A 15,745-nucleotide genomic window follows, 5' to 3' on the forward strand; every position below is an offset into this window, starting at 1 on the left:
ATTGGTTTTTACAATGTTTCTGTGAGTCAGAGAGTTAGTGTAAATTCAATTTGTAAATGGACAATTTGAGATAGAGAAAATTTAACTGCCCAAAGTAATAATTAGGTATGTCATAAACTCAAATGTGGAATGATACAGAAACAAGAAGTCCAAGTCCTCTCACCAATGGCTTTTCTGAATTGATTTTGTTAAATCATGAAATTCCACTGATGAAAAAGGATTTGAAGGCCATTTGGTCTTAGGCAGTAAATAAAGCACAAGAGACAAATTTTTCAGGATATAGATTTTCTGTAATAAATGAGACAATAAAGTTACTACTGATCACTTATACTCCTAAAGCAATAAAACCAAGGAGCAATCCTTTTTTTTTTTTTTTTTTTGCTATAAAAAGCTTTCTCTCAAAGGAGAAATAATTGAGTTAATGAATATAAAACTAGACTTATTCTCGGAGAAACTAAAAAAATGCAGCAAAAATAATTATGTTTTGTATTTGTAGAGAGCACGATAGCATATAACATTCTTTTGGTTAGTAATAATTACTTTTTACTTTTGTAGAGAGACTTTGCAGTTTATAAAGCATTTACTTATAAGATTTCATTTGATCTTCCCCCAAATTCTGTGAAGTGGGTAATATAGGTATTATTATCTCCATTTTAAAAAACACTTCATTTATTAATGCAATTTTATTGAGATATATTATATATTCACATACCATATAGTCATCCAAATTGTACAATCAGTGGTTTGCAGTATCATCATATAGCTGTGCATTTGTCATCACAATCAAGTTTTGAACATTTTCATTACTCCAAAGAAGAAGAATAAAATAAAAATAAAAGTGAAAAAGAACACCCAAAATATCCCATACTGTCCCTCCCCCCCATTTTTTTTTTGTCTTTTTTTTTTTTCTTACTCATCTGTCCATATATTGGATGAAGGGAATGACAAGGTTTTCATTATCACACTGTCACACCTTAAAGCTCTATAGTTATTCAATCATCTTCAGGAGTCAAGGCTATTGGATTACAGTTCAACAGTTTCAGGTATTTCCCTCTAGGTACTCCAGTACACCAAAAACTGGAAGAGGATATCTATATATTGCATAAAAATAACCTCCAGAATGACCTCTTGGCTCTATTTGAAATATCACAGCCACTGAAACTTTATTTTGTCTCATTTATCTTTCCTCTTTTGGTCAAGAAGACTTTCTCATTCTGATGATGTCAAGTCAGCCTTGCCAGGGAGATTTACACCCCTGGGAGTCATGACCCATGTAAGAGGGAAGGCAGTGAGTTCAATTGCAGAGTTGGTTTAGAGAGAGACGCCACATCTGGGCAACAAAAGAGTTTCTCTAGGGGTGACTCTTAGGCATAATCATAAGTTAGGCTTAGTTTCTCCTTGCAGAAATAAGTTTCATAAGGGCAAGGCCCAAGATTGAGGGCCTGGCCCATAGAAATAGCAGTCCCCAATGCTTGTGAGGACATCAGGTCTTCCATAGGTGGGGAAGTTTAATATTTCCTCCTTTTTCCCCAGTCCTTCATGGGTACTTTGAAAATACTTTTTAATCTTCTGCCCAGATTACTCTGGGATATATTGGGTCACCCCATCAACCTGTACAAATCAACAAGATCTCACTCCCTATTCAAGTTTCCATGTAATTGTGTAACCAAGAAATTAGGATTTAAAGGATGATTTTTTTGGGGGTGGTGGTGCATGGTCTGGGAATCGAACCTGGGTCTCCTGCATGTAAGGCAAGTGTTCTACCACTGAACCACCCATGCACTCAAGGGATGATTTTGATTACTGAATCATTATATAGATATTCCTTTTTGCTTTCTGGTATATTGGAGTAGACAGAGGAAATACCTGAAATCTCTAAATTATAATCCAGCTGCATTGATATCTGAGAATCATTGCATAGTTTTTATTTTTTGCCCCTGTGATTGTAAAGCCTTTGTGACTAATCTTCATTTGTACCCATCTATCCAGTTTTTCAACTTTAGAGTCTTGTAATCACTAAAGACAGCCCTTAATGTTTATTAATGAAGAGCCTTGGGTCAGCCCAGAACTAACACACCCCAAGTTCAAAGTTATCTTGATAACTCAAACTGGATCTAACCAAAATGTGCCCACCTGACATGTGCAGTAGCTTAGACTTTAACCTACAAGTCACTATACCTTATTATAATACTAAAAATCACACCCATCATCGTAGTAAGGCCACCATTTTCTTACATGCATTCTGAGACTAAGCATGTAATCAATCTGCACATGCTCAATAATTAGATCACCTCTAATTACATCATCTGGGGCCGCTGTGCTCATTATCCTAAAACCTGCCCATCCTTTAATTATATAAAACCATAAGGATTACCGCAATTCGGAGGGACATATTTTAGGCTGATAAGCTATCTGATCTGCTATGTACTTAGTAATAAACTTTTTCTCTTTTTGAACCTTGGTATCTCAGGAATTGGTCATTTGAGTGCATTGGGCGAAAGAAACCACTGCCTTTGTCCAGTAACAATTGTGGTGTTTGAATAAGCTGACCATGCAAGCTAGATTAGATAGTGTGCTACCAAAAATTTAAACTTTGTACCACATGAACATCTCTTCCTTTGGTCTCACACAGAAATTAATGTTTTAAAATATAGTCAGTATCATCTTTTACCCTTTGGTCTACTTTACCTTAGTCCTTCCTGGATCAGCTTCATTCATATCTCCAACTGAAGTCTGATTACTTTTTCACTGTTTTTAACAATTGCTGAAATGTTGGCTTTCATAGTTGCAGAACTCTAGCTTTGAGTCTCAGGTGTCACAAATGCCCAAAGTTCCAAGGAAAGACCAGGTTATACACAAAGGAGCTCAGCATCTCAGAATTAAGAAATAACAGTTACAACTCAGGAATAGATGTGACTACTGTAAGAGCTTACAATCTAGGAGCCTTTACAATAGGCCTTCATCAGATAAATTATGCTCTTGAATTCTAGGACACCATTGGATATTTGCACACTGGTGTTTATGGCAGCAGTATTCACGATTTGCCATGGACAGAGGTGGCCTAAGGGTCCATCCACTGATGAATGCAAGGGTGAACTGTGGTGTATGCATACTATGGAATATTGAGCAGCTGCAAGAAGGAATGAAAGTATGAGACATGTAACTAGGTGAATGAAACTTGAGGACAGTATGTTGAATGAAATAGGAGAGAAAAGGAAAAGACAAATATTATTATGCCTCACTAATCTGGACTAACTATAATACTCTGAGAATACTCTGAGTATTTAATTTGTGCATGCTCTGAGAATTTAATTTGAGAGCATAAAATGCTTCATTTTAACATAAATTGTCTTTAAGAAAAGTTGCAAGACTAGTACAAATAATTTCCAGATAACCTAAGCTCAGACTCTCCAACTGTTAACATTCTACCACATTAGCTCTATCATTGTCTATCATCTATCTATCTATCTATCTATCTATCTATCTATCATCTAGTATTTATCTATCTAGCTATCTGTCTATGATAAAATGTTTTTTTTTCCTGAACCATCTGGAAATTGCAGCCTTTTACCCTTAAATATACAATGTATATTTTCTAAAAACATTATTTTATATAACTGCTATAAAAGTTTCAAAATCAGGAATTTAACATTGATATAAAACTTCTGGCTAATTTATAGACACTATTCAAGTTTATCCAAATGTCTCAATATTGAACTCTATAGGAAAAGACAAGTCCCATCATGAGTTGCATTCAGTTGTCGTGTCTCTTTAGTCTTCAATCTGGGACAGTTCCTTAGGCTTTTCTTATCTTTGATGATCTTGTCATTTTTTTATGGAAAGAGTCCAGTTATTTTGTAGAATATACCTCAATGTGAGTTTTTCTGATGTTTAGTTTCAATTTTTTAAGTGAGGCAAATAATACTCAGAAAAGTATGAAAGATGGGAAAAAACGGCAGAGCTAAGACTCAAATTTGGTCATCTGACTTCAACATATTGTTCAATACATTCATAATAATAATAACTTAATTTACATGTATGTATAACTTACTTTTGCGTACATTATAACAGCCTATCAAACCAAGTGTTCAAACATAGGTTGGTTGACTATTTGCCAGGTGTCTTCATTTCCAGGCTGCTATGACAGATACCACATAGTGGATCCAGGCTGGAAGGCTTGTTTCCTCTCAGGGTCATAGCATTCTGTAGGGCTGGTAATCCTTGTGGTTCCTTGGCTTTCCTGTCACACAGTGGATGTCCTGTCCTTTCTCTTCCAGTTTCCTGCTGACTTCTAAATTCCAGTTGTTCCCTGTGGCTGTCTCACCTCTGGCTTCTGGGTTCTTCTATTGTAAGGCCTCTGGTAACAGGCCCATCCTGATTCAGCTGGCCTCACTTTAACTAAAAATAACATCTTCAGGGTGGGCCACAGTGGCTCAGCAGGTAGAGTTGTCACCTGTTATGCCAGGGACCCAGGTTTGATTCCTGGTGCCTGCCCATGCAAAAATATAAATAAATAAATAACGTCTTCAGAAGGCCCTATTTACAATGAGTTCATGCCCATAGGAATGGGGTACATAAGTCAATGTACCACACCAGTTAAATTTAAACCTTGAATGAGGGAGTGGGTAGTGATTTTCAGATTGTTCTCAAAGGTACTTCAAGCTAAGAGGGCAGTGCTCAAGTTTCCTGCCCCAGTGCCACTTAGCACAGAACCACTGTGGTTTCTCTGTTAGGGTTACATCTAAGATCTCATTTGAGAAAAAGGATTCTGATGGATTTCTAGACTGGGAGGGAGGAGAAGAGACCACAACTTGATTAAAGGAGCTTTATTGTGAGGCTATGCACAGTCAGGCTGATGCTTAAGATGGGGACATCCTTGAGCAGGGGGAAAGGGATGGCTTATATAGGATGGTTGGTGGGGGAAAAAGGAATGGTGGACTTTCATTGTCTAGCTCGGCAGCAAGAAATTGGCAGGCTAAGTGGGGAGTTATCCCAAGCTTGTAGCTGCCAGGGTTGTAACTACCAGAAGGGGGGATGTTGGATAAGGGAAGGTATTACAAGATTGTAGCTGCTGGGGCTGTAACTGCCACGGTGGGGGTGAGGGGGTAGAGGTTGGATAAGGGGAGGTATTGGAGGAGTGCAGCTGCAGATGGGTGGATGCAAGGACAATCATGAGACTGCATATGAGCTGGGGCAAGTTTGGTTTTGCCTCCTAGAAGTTATGGGTAGGGAGAGTTTATTGGAATGTTTGCTAAGGGTTGGTTACTTCATGGGGTGGGGGGTAGTTAGCCTAACTGATTGTGCTACTAAGAATTTGAAAAAACCTTCAATGACATGATCTCTAAGCTTACTTCAAGCAGTGCTGAATGGAAGAACAGATAAGGGAAGTAGAGGTAGAGATTTATTCATTGTTAAGAAAGAAGGAAACAAGTGCCCCAAATTATTCCAGAAAAAAAGTCCAGTGAACTTCAAAATATTGTTCCTAGGTAATACTATAGTATGAATTATTACACAGCCCAAGTACTGACATCAGTCCGGTCATATAGATATTAGATCCCAGTTCACCAGCTGCTTCCCCCATGGAAATTTCCTGTTGCTCCTCCAGATGGGCCTTCTTCATTCATTTAAATTTCATTATTTTGATTTCACATCATTTATGACTCTTAATTTGCATTAGTTATCTCTGATATGTCTTATTTCCCTCCTGGAATGTAAATTCCCTAAGAGCAGCTATTGTTTTCCATACTTTTTACATTCTCTGTGGTTCTCGCACATGGTTAGTGCTCAGTAAATATTTGTTGAATGAGTGAATCATACCCAATACTTACAGCATTTGGGAAAATAAAACCAAAATGCTCTCACGTTAAAGAGGCATTTAACTTAAACAATGTGGTTGGAAAGGATCAAGAGGTACAAGATTTTGATACAGAAAGACTTTCTTCTAATTAGAGTTGTCCAAAAGACAGATTTGCTGAATTGTGATGTGGGGTTTTCACTCTTGGAAGATGTGGACATTTCTGAAACTGGGACGCTCCTTGCAGTCATTGTCAGCAGGTGACAGCTGTGATGTAATCGCCAGTTCATACTGTTCAAACTTGAAGTGAGTTAGGTACAGTCTTACTACACTACATATATCAAATTTAACTTCCATTTAATTTGTCTTTCAAAAGATTACAGTAAAAAATGATTACAGTACAAATCAGAGTTGAAATGAAAGGTTTTGTGTACGTAAAAAGCCATGGAAATAGAGCAGCAAGGTGTAAGTTTCAAATTACTGAAAAAAAATTGCTTGTTGATTGGATGACTTTTCTTTATTGATGGTAAATGCAATTATAGTAAGTATTAAAATTGACAACATTTTAGATTCAATGAAATATGTTTACATCTACCTTATGGGGTTATTGAAAGGATTAAATTAGTTTATGTATGTAAAGTGCTTAGAACAGAACCTGACAGAAAGCACCATACTATTTTATATAGTCTGTATATATATATGCTTGGTCACTATCACTTTCAGAAGTTGCATCCTGTAAGCTAGTGTCTAAATAAGATGTCATGAGCAGTAAGTTTATGGGAATTGCAAAAGGGGAAATGGGGGATTCTCCAAGATGAAAATATGCCCTTGGAAATTAAGACTCAATGGCATCAAAGAAAAGGAAGGCCTATGAGAATACCATACGTTCTTGTGGAACCAGACTCTTCCAACACCTCTCAGTGAAACTGAATGAACTGAAAAGGCTCCAGAAGTAAAAGTATCACGGTTATGGTGGTAGCATCAGCCTTTCCTCTCTTATTCTAAAGAATTTCTTTTCTGGCCCACATCTCTGTTCTGCTACTACTGTCTGGCAGGACTTCTGGCAATTTGAAGTTAAATTACTGGAAAAGGACTCAGTTCTTTGTAAACATTGACTGAACCTGCAGCAACAGGAAGGGAGCTGTGCTTCTCCAAACTTCTTCACTTGCCACCTGCCTCAATTCTAGCTACAACAACTTTTCGCAGGGAATAGATTAGTTGGGCAAAGATGTTTTGCATCCAGTTGGGGTGGTTCTAAGCCCGGCTGGCTCTGTTTCAAAACCCTGGTTTGGATAGTCTGCTCAGGGTGGGCTCTGTGGAATGATAATTATTGAAAGAATGCAATACAGAGATTTCCACTTGTCAACTGCTACTTTGTGTTCCCAAAGCCTCTCACATCCTGGTTCAGAAATAGGCAGTAGAGGCTTAGCTGCTATCAAGCTCCAACTGCCCCAGGCAAGGGCAGAATTAAGCTTGTCTGAGAGACAAAGAGGCTGGTCAAGTGAAAGGAGGTAATTCCCTGGAGGCTGGGCCTTCCCCAGGAGAGGGGTGAGGCCCAGCTCAGGTGGAATCCCACCCCTCTCACGGAATTCAGACCCCAGGGTCTGGAAAACTGAAGCCATTAAAGCAAGCCTATAACCTTTCCTCTGTTTCAACCAGCAGGCAGAGTCTGCTGAAGTTAAAGGCATCACATCACTTTATGCCGTTGGGAACTGCAGGCAGACAAGCACCACACACTGGGCAAGATAGGAAAAATACGGAGTCTAGAGGTTTCATAGGAAAGTCTGTCAACCTGCTGGGTCTCACCCTCAGGGAAAACTGATGGAGGTGACTCTTTCCTCCTGAAAGGAGGCAAGTCTGGTCTGGAAAAATCTGACTGGAGTCTATAATACCTAAGTAGACCCTCCTAAAGGGGGAGGAAAAAAGCACTATACAGGTAGGGCAAGAAACAAGAAGACAAGAACTGACAAATTCTAATCCATTAAAACCTATGCTAGGGGTCTAAAAAAGCTGAACTGAATGCCAAAGAACAGTTAGAGAACAAAGCCATTCAACGAGAAAATCCTACGTAAAAGAGTGAAAACAATCACCAGAATAAACTAATTAAGAAAATTAAATGTCTAGATGCCAGCAAAATATAATGAATGATACTAGAAAAATTAAGATATGGCCTAGTCAAACCAACAATTCAAATGAGATACAAGAGTTGAAATAATTAATTCAGGATATTTGAACAGGCATGGAAAATCTCATCAAAAATCAAATCAATGAATTGAGTGAGGATATAAAGAAGGCAAGGGATGAACAAAAAGAAGAAATTGAAAGTCTGAAAAAGAAGTCACAGAATTTATGGGAATGAAAGGCACAGTAGAACAGAAGAAAAAAAACAATGGAAACCTATAATTTTAGATTTCAAGAGGCAGAAGACAGGATTAGTGAACTGGAGGATGGGACATCTAAAATCTGACAAGGAAAAGAAAAGATAGTGAAAAGAATGGAAAAATATGAGCAGGGACTCAGGGAATTGAATGACAACATGAAGCACATGAATATACGTGTTGTGGGTGTCCCAGAAGGAGAAGAGAAGGAAAAGGAGGAGAAAGACTAATGGAGGAAGTTATCACTGAAAATTTCCCAACTCTTGTGAAAGAATTAAAATTACAGACCCAAAAAGTGCAACATACCCCAAACAGAACAGATCCAAATAGACATATTCCAAGACACTTACAAATCAGAATCTCAGCTATCAAAGAGAAAGAATTTTGAAAGCTGCAAGAGAAAAACAATCTGTAACATACAAAGGAAGCCCAATAAGACTATGAGTAGATTTCTCAGCAGAAACCATGCAGGTGAGAAGACAATGGTATGATATATTTAAGATTCTAAAAGAAAGAAACTACCAACCAAGAATTCTATATCCAGCAAAATTGTCCTTCAAAAATGAGGGGGAAACTTCACCCCACAGAGGATAGGTCAAGCCTACTTAAAATTAGGCCTAAGAGTCACCCCCAAGGGAACCTCTTTTCTTGCTCAGATGTGGCCTCTCTCTCCAGCCAACACAACAAGCAAACTCAACACCCTCCCCCTGTCCATGTAGGACAGGACTCAGGGGTGTGGACCTTCCTGGCAACGTGGAACAGAAATCCTAGAATGAGCTGAGACTCAGCATCAAGGGATTGAGAAAACCTTCTCAACCAAAAGGGGGAAGAGTGAAATGAGACAATGTGTCAATGGCTGAGAGATTCCAAACAGAGTCAAGAAGTAATCCTGGAGGTTATTCTTACACATTAAGTAGATATGACCTTGATAGTCAAGATGTAATGGAGAGGCTGGAGGGAACTACCTGAAAATGTAGAAAATGTGTTCCAGGAGCCAGGTTTCTTGAAGATGATTGTATAATGATACAGCTTTCACAATGTGATTGTGTGATTGTGAAAACCTTGTGTCTGATGCTCCTTTTATCTACCTTGTCAACAGACGAGTAGAATATACGGAATAAAAATAAATAATGGGGGAACAAATGTTAAAATAAATTTAGTTTGAAATGCTAGTGATCAATGAAAGGGAGGGGTAAGGGGTATAGTATATATAAATTTTTTTTCTGTTTCCATTTTATTTCTTTTTCTGAATAGATGCAAATGTTCCAAGAAATGATCATGATGATAAATATGCAACTATGTGATGATATTGTGAATTACTGATTTTATATATAAACAGAATGATCAAAATAGAAATGTGTGCATTTGTTACGTGTTTTTTTTTGGGTATTTAAAAAATAAAATTAAAAAATTTTTTAAAATGAGGGGGAAATCAAAACATTTTCAGACAAAAAAAATCACTGAGAGAATTTGTGACCAAGAGACTGGCTTTGCAAGAAACACTAAAGGGAGCACTAGAGACAGATAAGAAAAGACAGGAGAGGGTGGTATGGAGAACAGTGTGGAAATGAAGACTATTAGTAAAGATTAACAGAGGAAAAATTAGATATGACATATAAAATCCAAAAGTCAAAATGGTAGAAGAAAGTACTGGTCTTACAGTAATAACACTAAATGTTAATGGATTAAACTCCCCAATCAAAAGGTATAGACTGGCAGAATGGATTAAAAAACAGGACCCATCTATATGCTTTCTACAGGAGATGCATTTTAGACCCAAGGACAAACATAGATTGAAAGTGAAAGGTTGGGAAAAGACATTTCATGAGAACAACAACCAGAAAAGAGCAGGAGTAGGTATACTAATATCCAATAAATTAGACTTCAAAGGTAAAACAATTAAAAGAGACAAAGAAGGACACTATATATTAATAAAAGGAACAATTCAACAAGAAGTCATAACAATCATAAATATTTATGCAATGAGCCAGAGTGCTCCAAAATATATGAGGCAAACACTGAAAACACCAAAAAAAGAACTAGATACATCTATCATAATAGTTGGAGACTTCAATTCCCTGCTCTCATCAATAGACAGAACACCTTGACAGAGGATCAATGAAGAAAGAGAGAATTTGAATGATACAATAAATGAGCTAGACTTAACAGACATTTATAGAACATTACACCCCACAACAGCAGTATACACCTTTTTCTCAAGTGCTGATGGATCATTCTCAAGGATAGACCATATGTTGGATCACAAGGCAAGTCTCAATAAACTTTAAAAGACTAAAATCATGCAAAATACTTTCTTGGAACATAAAAGAATGAAGCTGGAAATCAGTAAAAGGCAGAGGACCAGAAAATTCACAAATACATAGAGTCTCAACAACACACTCTTAAACAAATGGTGGGTCAAGGAAGAAGTTACTAGAGAAATCTTGAGGCAAATGAAAATGAAAACACAACATATCAAAATTTATGGAATGCAGGAGGGGCAGTGGTAAGAGGGCAATTTTGATATTGCCCTAAATGCCTATATCAAAAAAGAAGAAAGAACAAAAATCAAGGAATTAACTGTTCACTTGGAAGAACTAGAGAAAGAACAGCAAACTAACCCCAAAGCAAGCAAAAGGAAAGAAATAACAAACATTAGAGCAGAAATAAATGAAATTGAGAACATGAAAACAATCAAGAAAATCAACAAAAGCAGAAGTTGGTTCTATAAGAAAATCAATAAAATTGATGGACCCTTAGCAAGGTTGACAAAAAGAAGAAGAGAGAGGATACAAATAAATAAAATCAGAAATGGAGGAGGAGACATAACCATTGACCCTGCAGAAAAAAAGGAGGTAATGAGAGGATACTGTGAACAACTATGCTAATAAACTACACAACATAGATGAAATAGACAACTTCCTAGAAAGGCATTGTCATGGTTAGGGACAGGTGTCAACTTGGCCAAGTTGTGGTACCTGTTCATCTGATTGGGCAAGCACTGGCCTGTCTGTTGCAATGAGGACATTTCATAGGATTAGGTCATGATCATGTCAGCTACATCCACAGCTGATTCCATTTGTAATCAGCCAAAGGGGAGTGTCTTCTGCAATTAGTGATGCTAAATCCAATCATGGGAAGCCTTTTAAGGAGGACTCAGAGGAGACAGGTTGCATTCCTGCTTTGGCTGGTGAGCCTTTCCTGTGGAGTTCATCCAGGCCATCCATTGGAGTCATCGGCTTCGGAGCCTGCCCTGTGGATTTTGGACTCTGCGTTCCTACGGTCACGTGAGACACTTTCATAAATTTTATATTTGCAAGTGTTCCCTGTTGATTCTGTTTCTCTAGAGAACCCTAACTAATACATCTTGGTACCAGGAGTGGTTCTTAAGGAACAGAATCTTAAAAATGGGTTTTTATGAATGGTTTTCTACTCTGACTGGGCTCAGAGACACTAAGGACTCTGATTCCCGTAATCAGAATGGCACTCCCAATCCATGGACTGAGTTGGCAAAGGAGATAGTCAAAATATCATCATTCGATTCTCCTAATGCTTCGCTTGTATGAAGCCAGACTCTGGGGGATAACGTTTTTGACACCTTTACAGAGTTTTGTAGAAATAAGAGTTATAGAGATGTTGGTTGGTTGTTGTTAGATACACTGTCTACATTAAAGGGTGAAAGGGACGGGCTTAAGGCTTCAAACAAGAAGCTTAAGTGCCGTCTGAAAGATGTAGAGGTTTCTATGAGTATCCTGAAGGAAAATTTTATTTCCTGTAGCCATAGACTTGAGATCTCTGAAAATCAGACTCAGAATCTTATTGTTAGAGTAGCAACTTTACAACATAAACTGAAATCTCAGTCTTGCACGGTGTCTGCCGTTAAAGTGAGGGCATTGATTGGAAAGGAGTGGGACCCTGAAAAATGGGATGGTGACATATGGACTGATAATGATGTTGGGGGTGAGGTTGAAACCCTAGACCATGCTGAACCTTCTTTAGATAACCCTGTAATAGTCTGCCCTGAGGACATAGCCGCCCCACCTCCAGCCTGCCTTGAGGAATTGGCCACCCAACCTCTTCCTGAAGGGATTAGCCCTAGAGTTATTAATCCTGTTTCACCAGATGAAACTGCAAATGAAAGCCCTGAAGCAAATGGCTTGGAAGGTATTTCTAATTCTTTTCATGACCCACCCCCACCACCCCTCATTTCTTCTAGACCTATAACTAGACTAAAGTCCCAACAGGCCCCTAAAGGTGAGGTACAAAGTATCACACATGAGGAGGTACGTTATACTCCAAAAGAACTGTGTGAGTTTTCCAATTTATATAGACAGAAATCAGGGGAATATGTGTGGCAATGGATTTTAAGAGTGTGGGATAATGGTGGGAGGAATATAAGGCTGGATCAGGCTGAATTTATTGATATGGGCCCACTAAGCAGAGATTCTGCATTCAATGTTATAGCTAGAGCAGTTAGAAAAGGTGTTAACAGCTTGTTTGGGTGGTTGGTTGAAACATGGATCAAAAGGTGGCCAACATTACCTGAGGTTGAAATGCCAGAACTGCCCTGGTATAATGTAGATGAGGGGATCCAGAGGCTTAGAGAGATTGGGATGTTAGAGTGGATTTATCATGCAAAGCCTGCTCTTACACCCCAGGAATGTCCAGAGGATGCACCTTTTACCAGAACAGTGAGAAATAAATTTGTGGACTAGCACCATCATCCCTCAAGAGCTCTGTGGTTGCACTTCTCTGTAGGTCAGATATTACTGTAGGAACTGATGTCACTGAGCTGGAATCCTTAAACACAATGGGGATGACAGGATCCCAAGTTGGCAGAAGCCAGGTGGCAGCACTTAATCACCAAAGACAGGGTAGACGTGGGTATTATAATAGACAACAAACTCAAAGGAGGCATCAAAATTATATGACACGCAGAGATTTGTGGCATTGGCTAGTAAATTATGGGGTGCCTAGAAATACAATAGAAGGGCAGTCTACTAAATTCTTGTTGGAGCTGTATAAACAAAAGAGTTCTAGGTCAAGGGAACAGAAGTCTAACCTGAATTACAAAAACACAGAGTCACGGCCCCTTAACCAATTTCCAGACTTGAAACAGTTTACAAACCCTGAGCCCCTTGAATGAAGGGGAGGCCAGTCCCTATGGGGAAGAAACCTGTTACACTGCCACAAATTTATACTGTTAACCTTCCTCTAAGTCTTCCCCAAGGAGACCGACGGCCTTTTACCAGGGTAACTGTGCATTGGGGAAAAGGAAATGATCAGATATTTGGGGGATTATTAGACACTGGTTCAGAAGTCACATTAATTCCAGGGGACCCAACACGTCACTCTGGACCACCAGTCAGAGTGGGGGCTTATGGAGGCCAGGTGATCAATGAGTTTTAGCTCAGGTCCATCTCACAGTGGGTCCAGTGGGCCCCCGGACCCATCCTGTAGTTATTTCCCCAGTTCCGGAATGTATAATTGGCATAGACATAATGAGCAACTGGCAGAATCCCCACGTTGGTTCTCTAACTCGTGCAGTGAGGGCTATTATGGTGGGAAAGGCCAAGTGGAAGCCACTAGAACTGCCCCTACCAAGCAAAATAGTAAATCAAAAGCAATACCGTATTCCTGGAGGGATTGCAGAGATTACTGCCACTCTTAAGGACTTGAAAGATGCAGGGGTGGTGATTCCCACCACATCCCCGTTCAACTCTCCTATTTGGCCTGTGCAGAAAACAGATGGGTCTTGGAGAATGACAGTGGATTATCGTAAACTCAACCAGGTGGTAACTCCAATTGCAGCTGTTGTTCCAGATGTAGTATCATTGCTTGAGCAAATCAATACATCCCCTGGTACCTGATATGCAGCTATTGATCTGGCAAATGCTTTTTTCTCAATAGCTATTAGTAAGGACCACCAGAAACAGTTTGCTTTCAGCTGGCAAGGTCAGCAATATACTTTCACTGTCCTACCTCAGGGGTATATCAACTCTCCAGCCCTATGTCATAATCTTGTTCGCAGAGACCTTGATCGTTTCTCCCTCCCACAAGACATCACACTGGTCCATTATATTGATGATATCATGTTGATTGGACCTAGTGAGCAAGAAGTAGCAACTACTCTAGATTTACTGGTAAGGCATTTGCGTGTCAGAGGATGGGAGATAAATCCAACAAAAATACAGGGGCCTTCCACCTCAGTAAAATTTCTAGGTGTGTCCAGTGGTGTGGGGCATGTCGAGATATCCCTTCTAAGGTGAAGGATAAATTGCTGCATCTGGCCCCTCCCACAACCAAAAAAGAGGCACAACGCCTAGTGGGTCTTTTTGGATTTTAGCGACAACATATTCCTCATTTGGGTGTGCTACTCCGGCCCATTTATCGAGTGACCAGAAAAGCTGCTAATTTTGAGTGGGGACTTGAACAAGAGGAGGCTCTGCGACAGGTCCAGGCTGCTGTGCAAGCTGCTCTGCCACTTGGGCCATATGATCCAGCAGATCCAATGGTGCTGGAAGTGTCAGTGGCAAATAGAGATGCTGTCTGGAGCCTTTGGCAGGCCCCTATAGGAGAATCACAACGCAGACCCTTAGGATTTTGGAGCAAAGCCTTACCATCTGCTGCAGATAACTACTCTCCTTTTGAGAAACAGCTTTTGGCCTGCTACTGGGCCTTAGTAGAGACTGAACGCTTAACCATGGGCCACCAAGTTACCATGAGACCTGAGTTGCCTATCATGAGTTGGGTGTTGTCTGACCCACCAAGCCATAAAGTTGGGCGTGCACAGCAGCACTCTATTGTAAAGTGGAAATGGTATATACGAGATAGAGCCAGAGCAGGTCCTGAAGGCACAAGTAAGTTACATGAAGAAGTGACCCAAATGCCCACGGTTTCCACTCCTGCTGCCACATTACCTTCTCTTTCCCAGACCAGAGCTATGGCCTCTTGGGGTGTTCCTTACAGTGAATTGACTGAGGAAGAGAAAACTCGGGCCTGGTTTACAGATGGTTCAGCACGATATGCAGGTACCACCCGAAAGTGGACAGCTGCAGCATTACAACCCCTTTCTGGGGTGTCCTTGAAGGACAGTGGTGAGGGGAAATCCTCCCAGTGGGCAGAACTTTGAGTAGTGCACCTGGTTGTTCATTTTGCTTGGACGGAAAACTGGCCAGAGGTGCGTTTGTATACTGACTCATGGGCTATTGCTAATGGCTTGGCTGGATGGTCAGGGACTTGGAAAGACCATAATTGGAAAATTGGTGACAAAGAGGTGTGGGGAAGAGGTATGTGGATAGATCTTTCTGAGTGGGCTAAAAACATGAAGATATTTGTGTCCCGTGTGAATGCACACCAGAGGGTGACTTCAGCAGAGGAAGATTTTAATAATCAAGTGGATAAGATGACCCGTTCTATGGATACCAGTCAGCCTCTTTCCCCAGCAACTCCTGTTATTGCCCAATGGGCTCATGAACAAAGTGGTCATGGTGGTAGGGATGGAGGTTATGCATGGGCTCAGCAACATGGACTTCCACTCCCCAAGGCTGACCTGGCTACAGCCACTGCTGAG

At 39.9% G+C, this 15,745-nt stretch overlaps 1 non-coding gene across 1 annotated transcript; it reads right to left on the reverse strand.

The window, feature by feature from the left end:
* Nucleotides 1–1,710: 1,710 nt before the first annotated feature.
* Nucleotides 1,711–1,781, reverse strand: TRNAV-UAC (transfer RNA valine (anticodon UAC)). Its single transcript has one exon. It is a non-coding gene; the product is annotated as a tRNA-Val (tRNA).
* Between the last annotated feature and the right edge of the window lie 13,964 nt (nucleotides 1,782–15,745).

Source organism: Tamandua tetradactyla, chromosome 7 (genome assembly GCF_023851605.1).
Source record: "Tamandua tetradactyla isolate mTamTet1 chromosome 7, mTamTet1.pri, whole genome shotgun sequence".
In the NCBI taxonomy this organism is placed as follows: domain Eukaryota; kingdom Metazoa; phylum Chordata; class Mammalia; order Pilosa; family Myrmecophagidae; genus Tamandua; species Tamandua tetradactyla.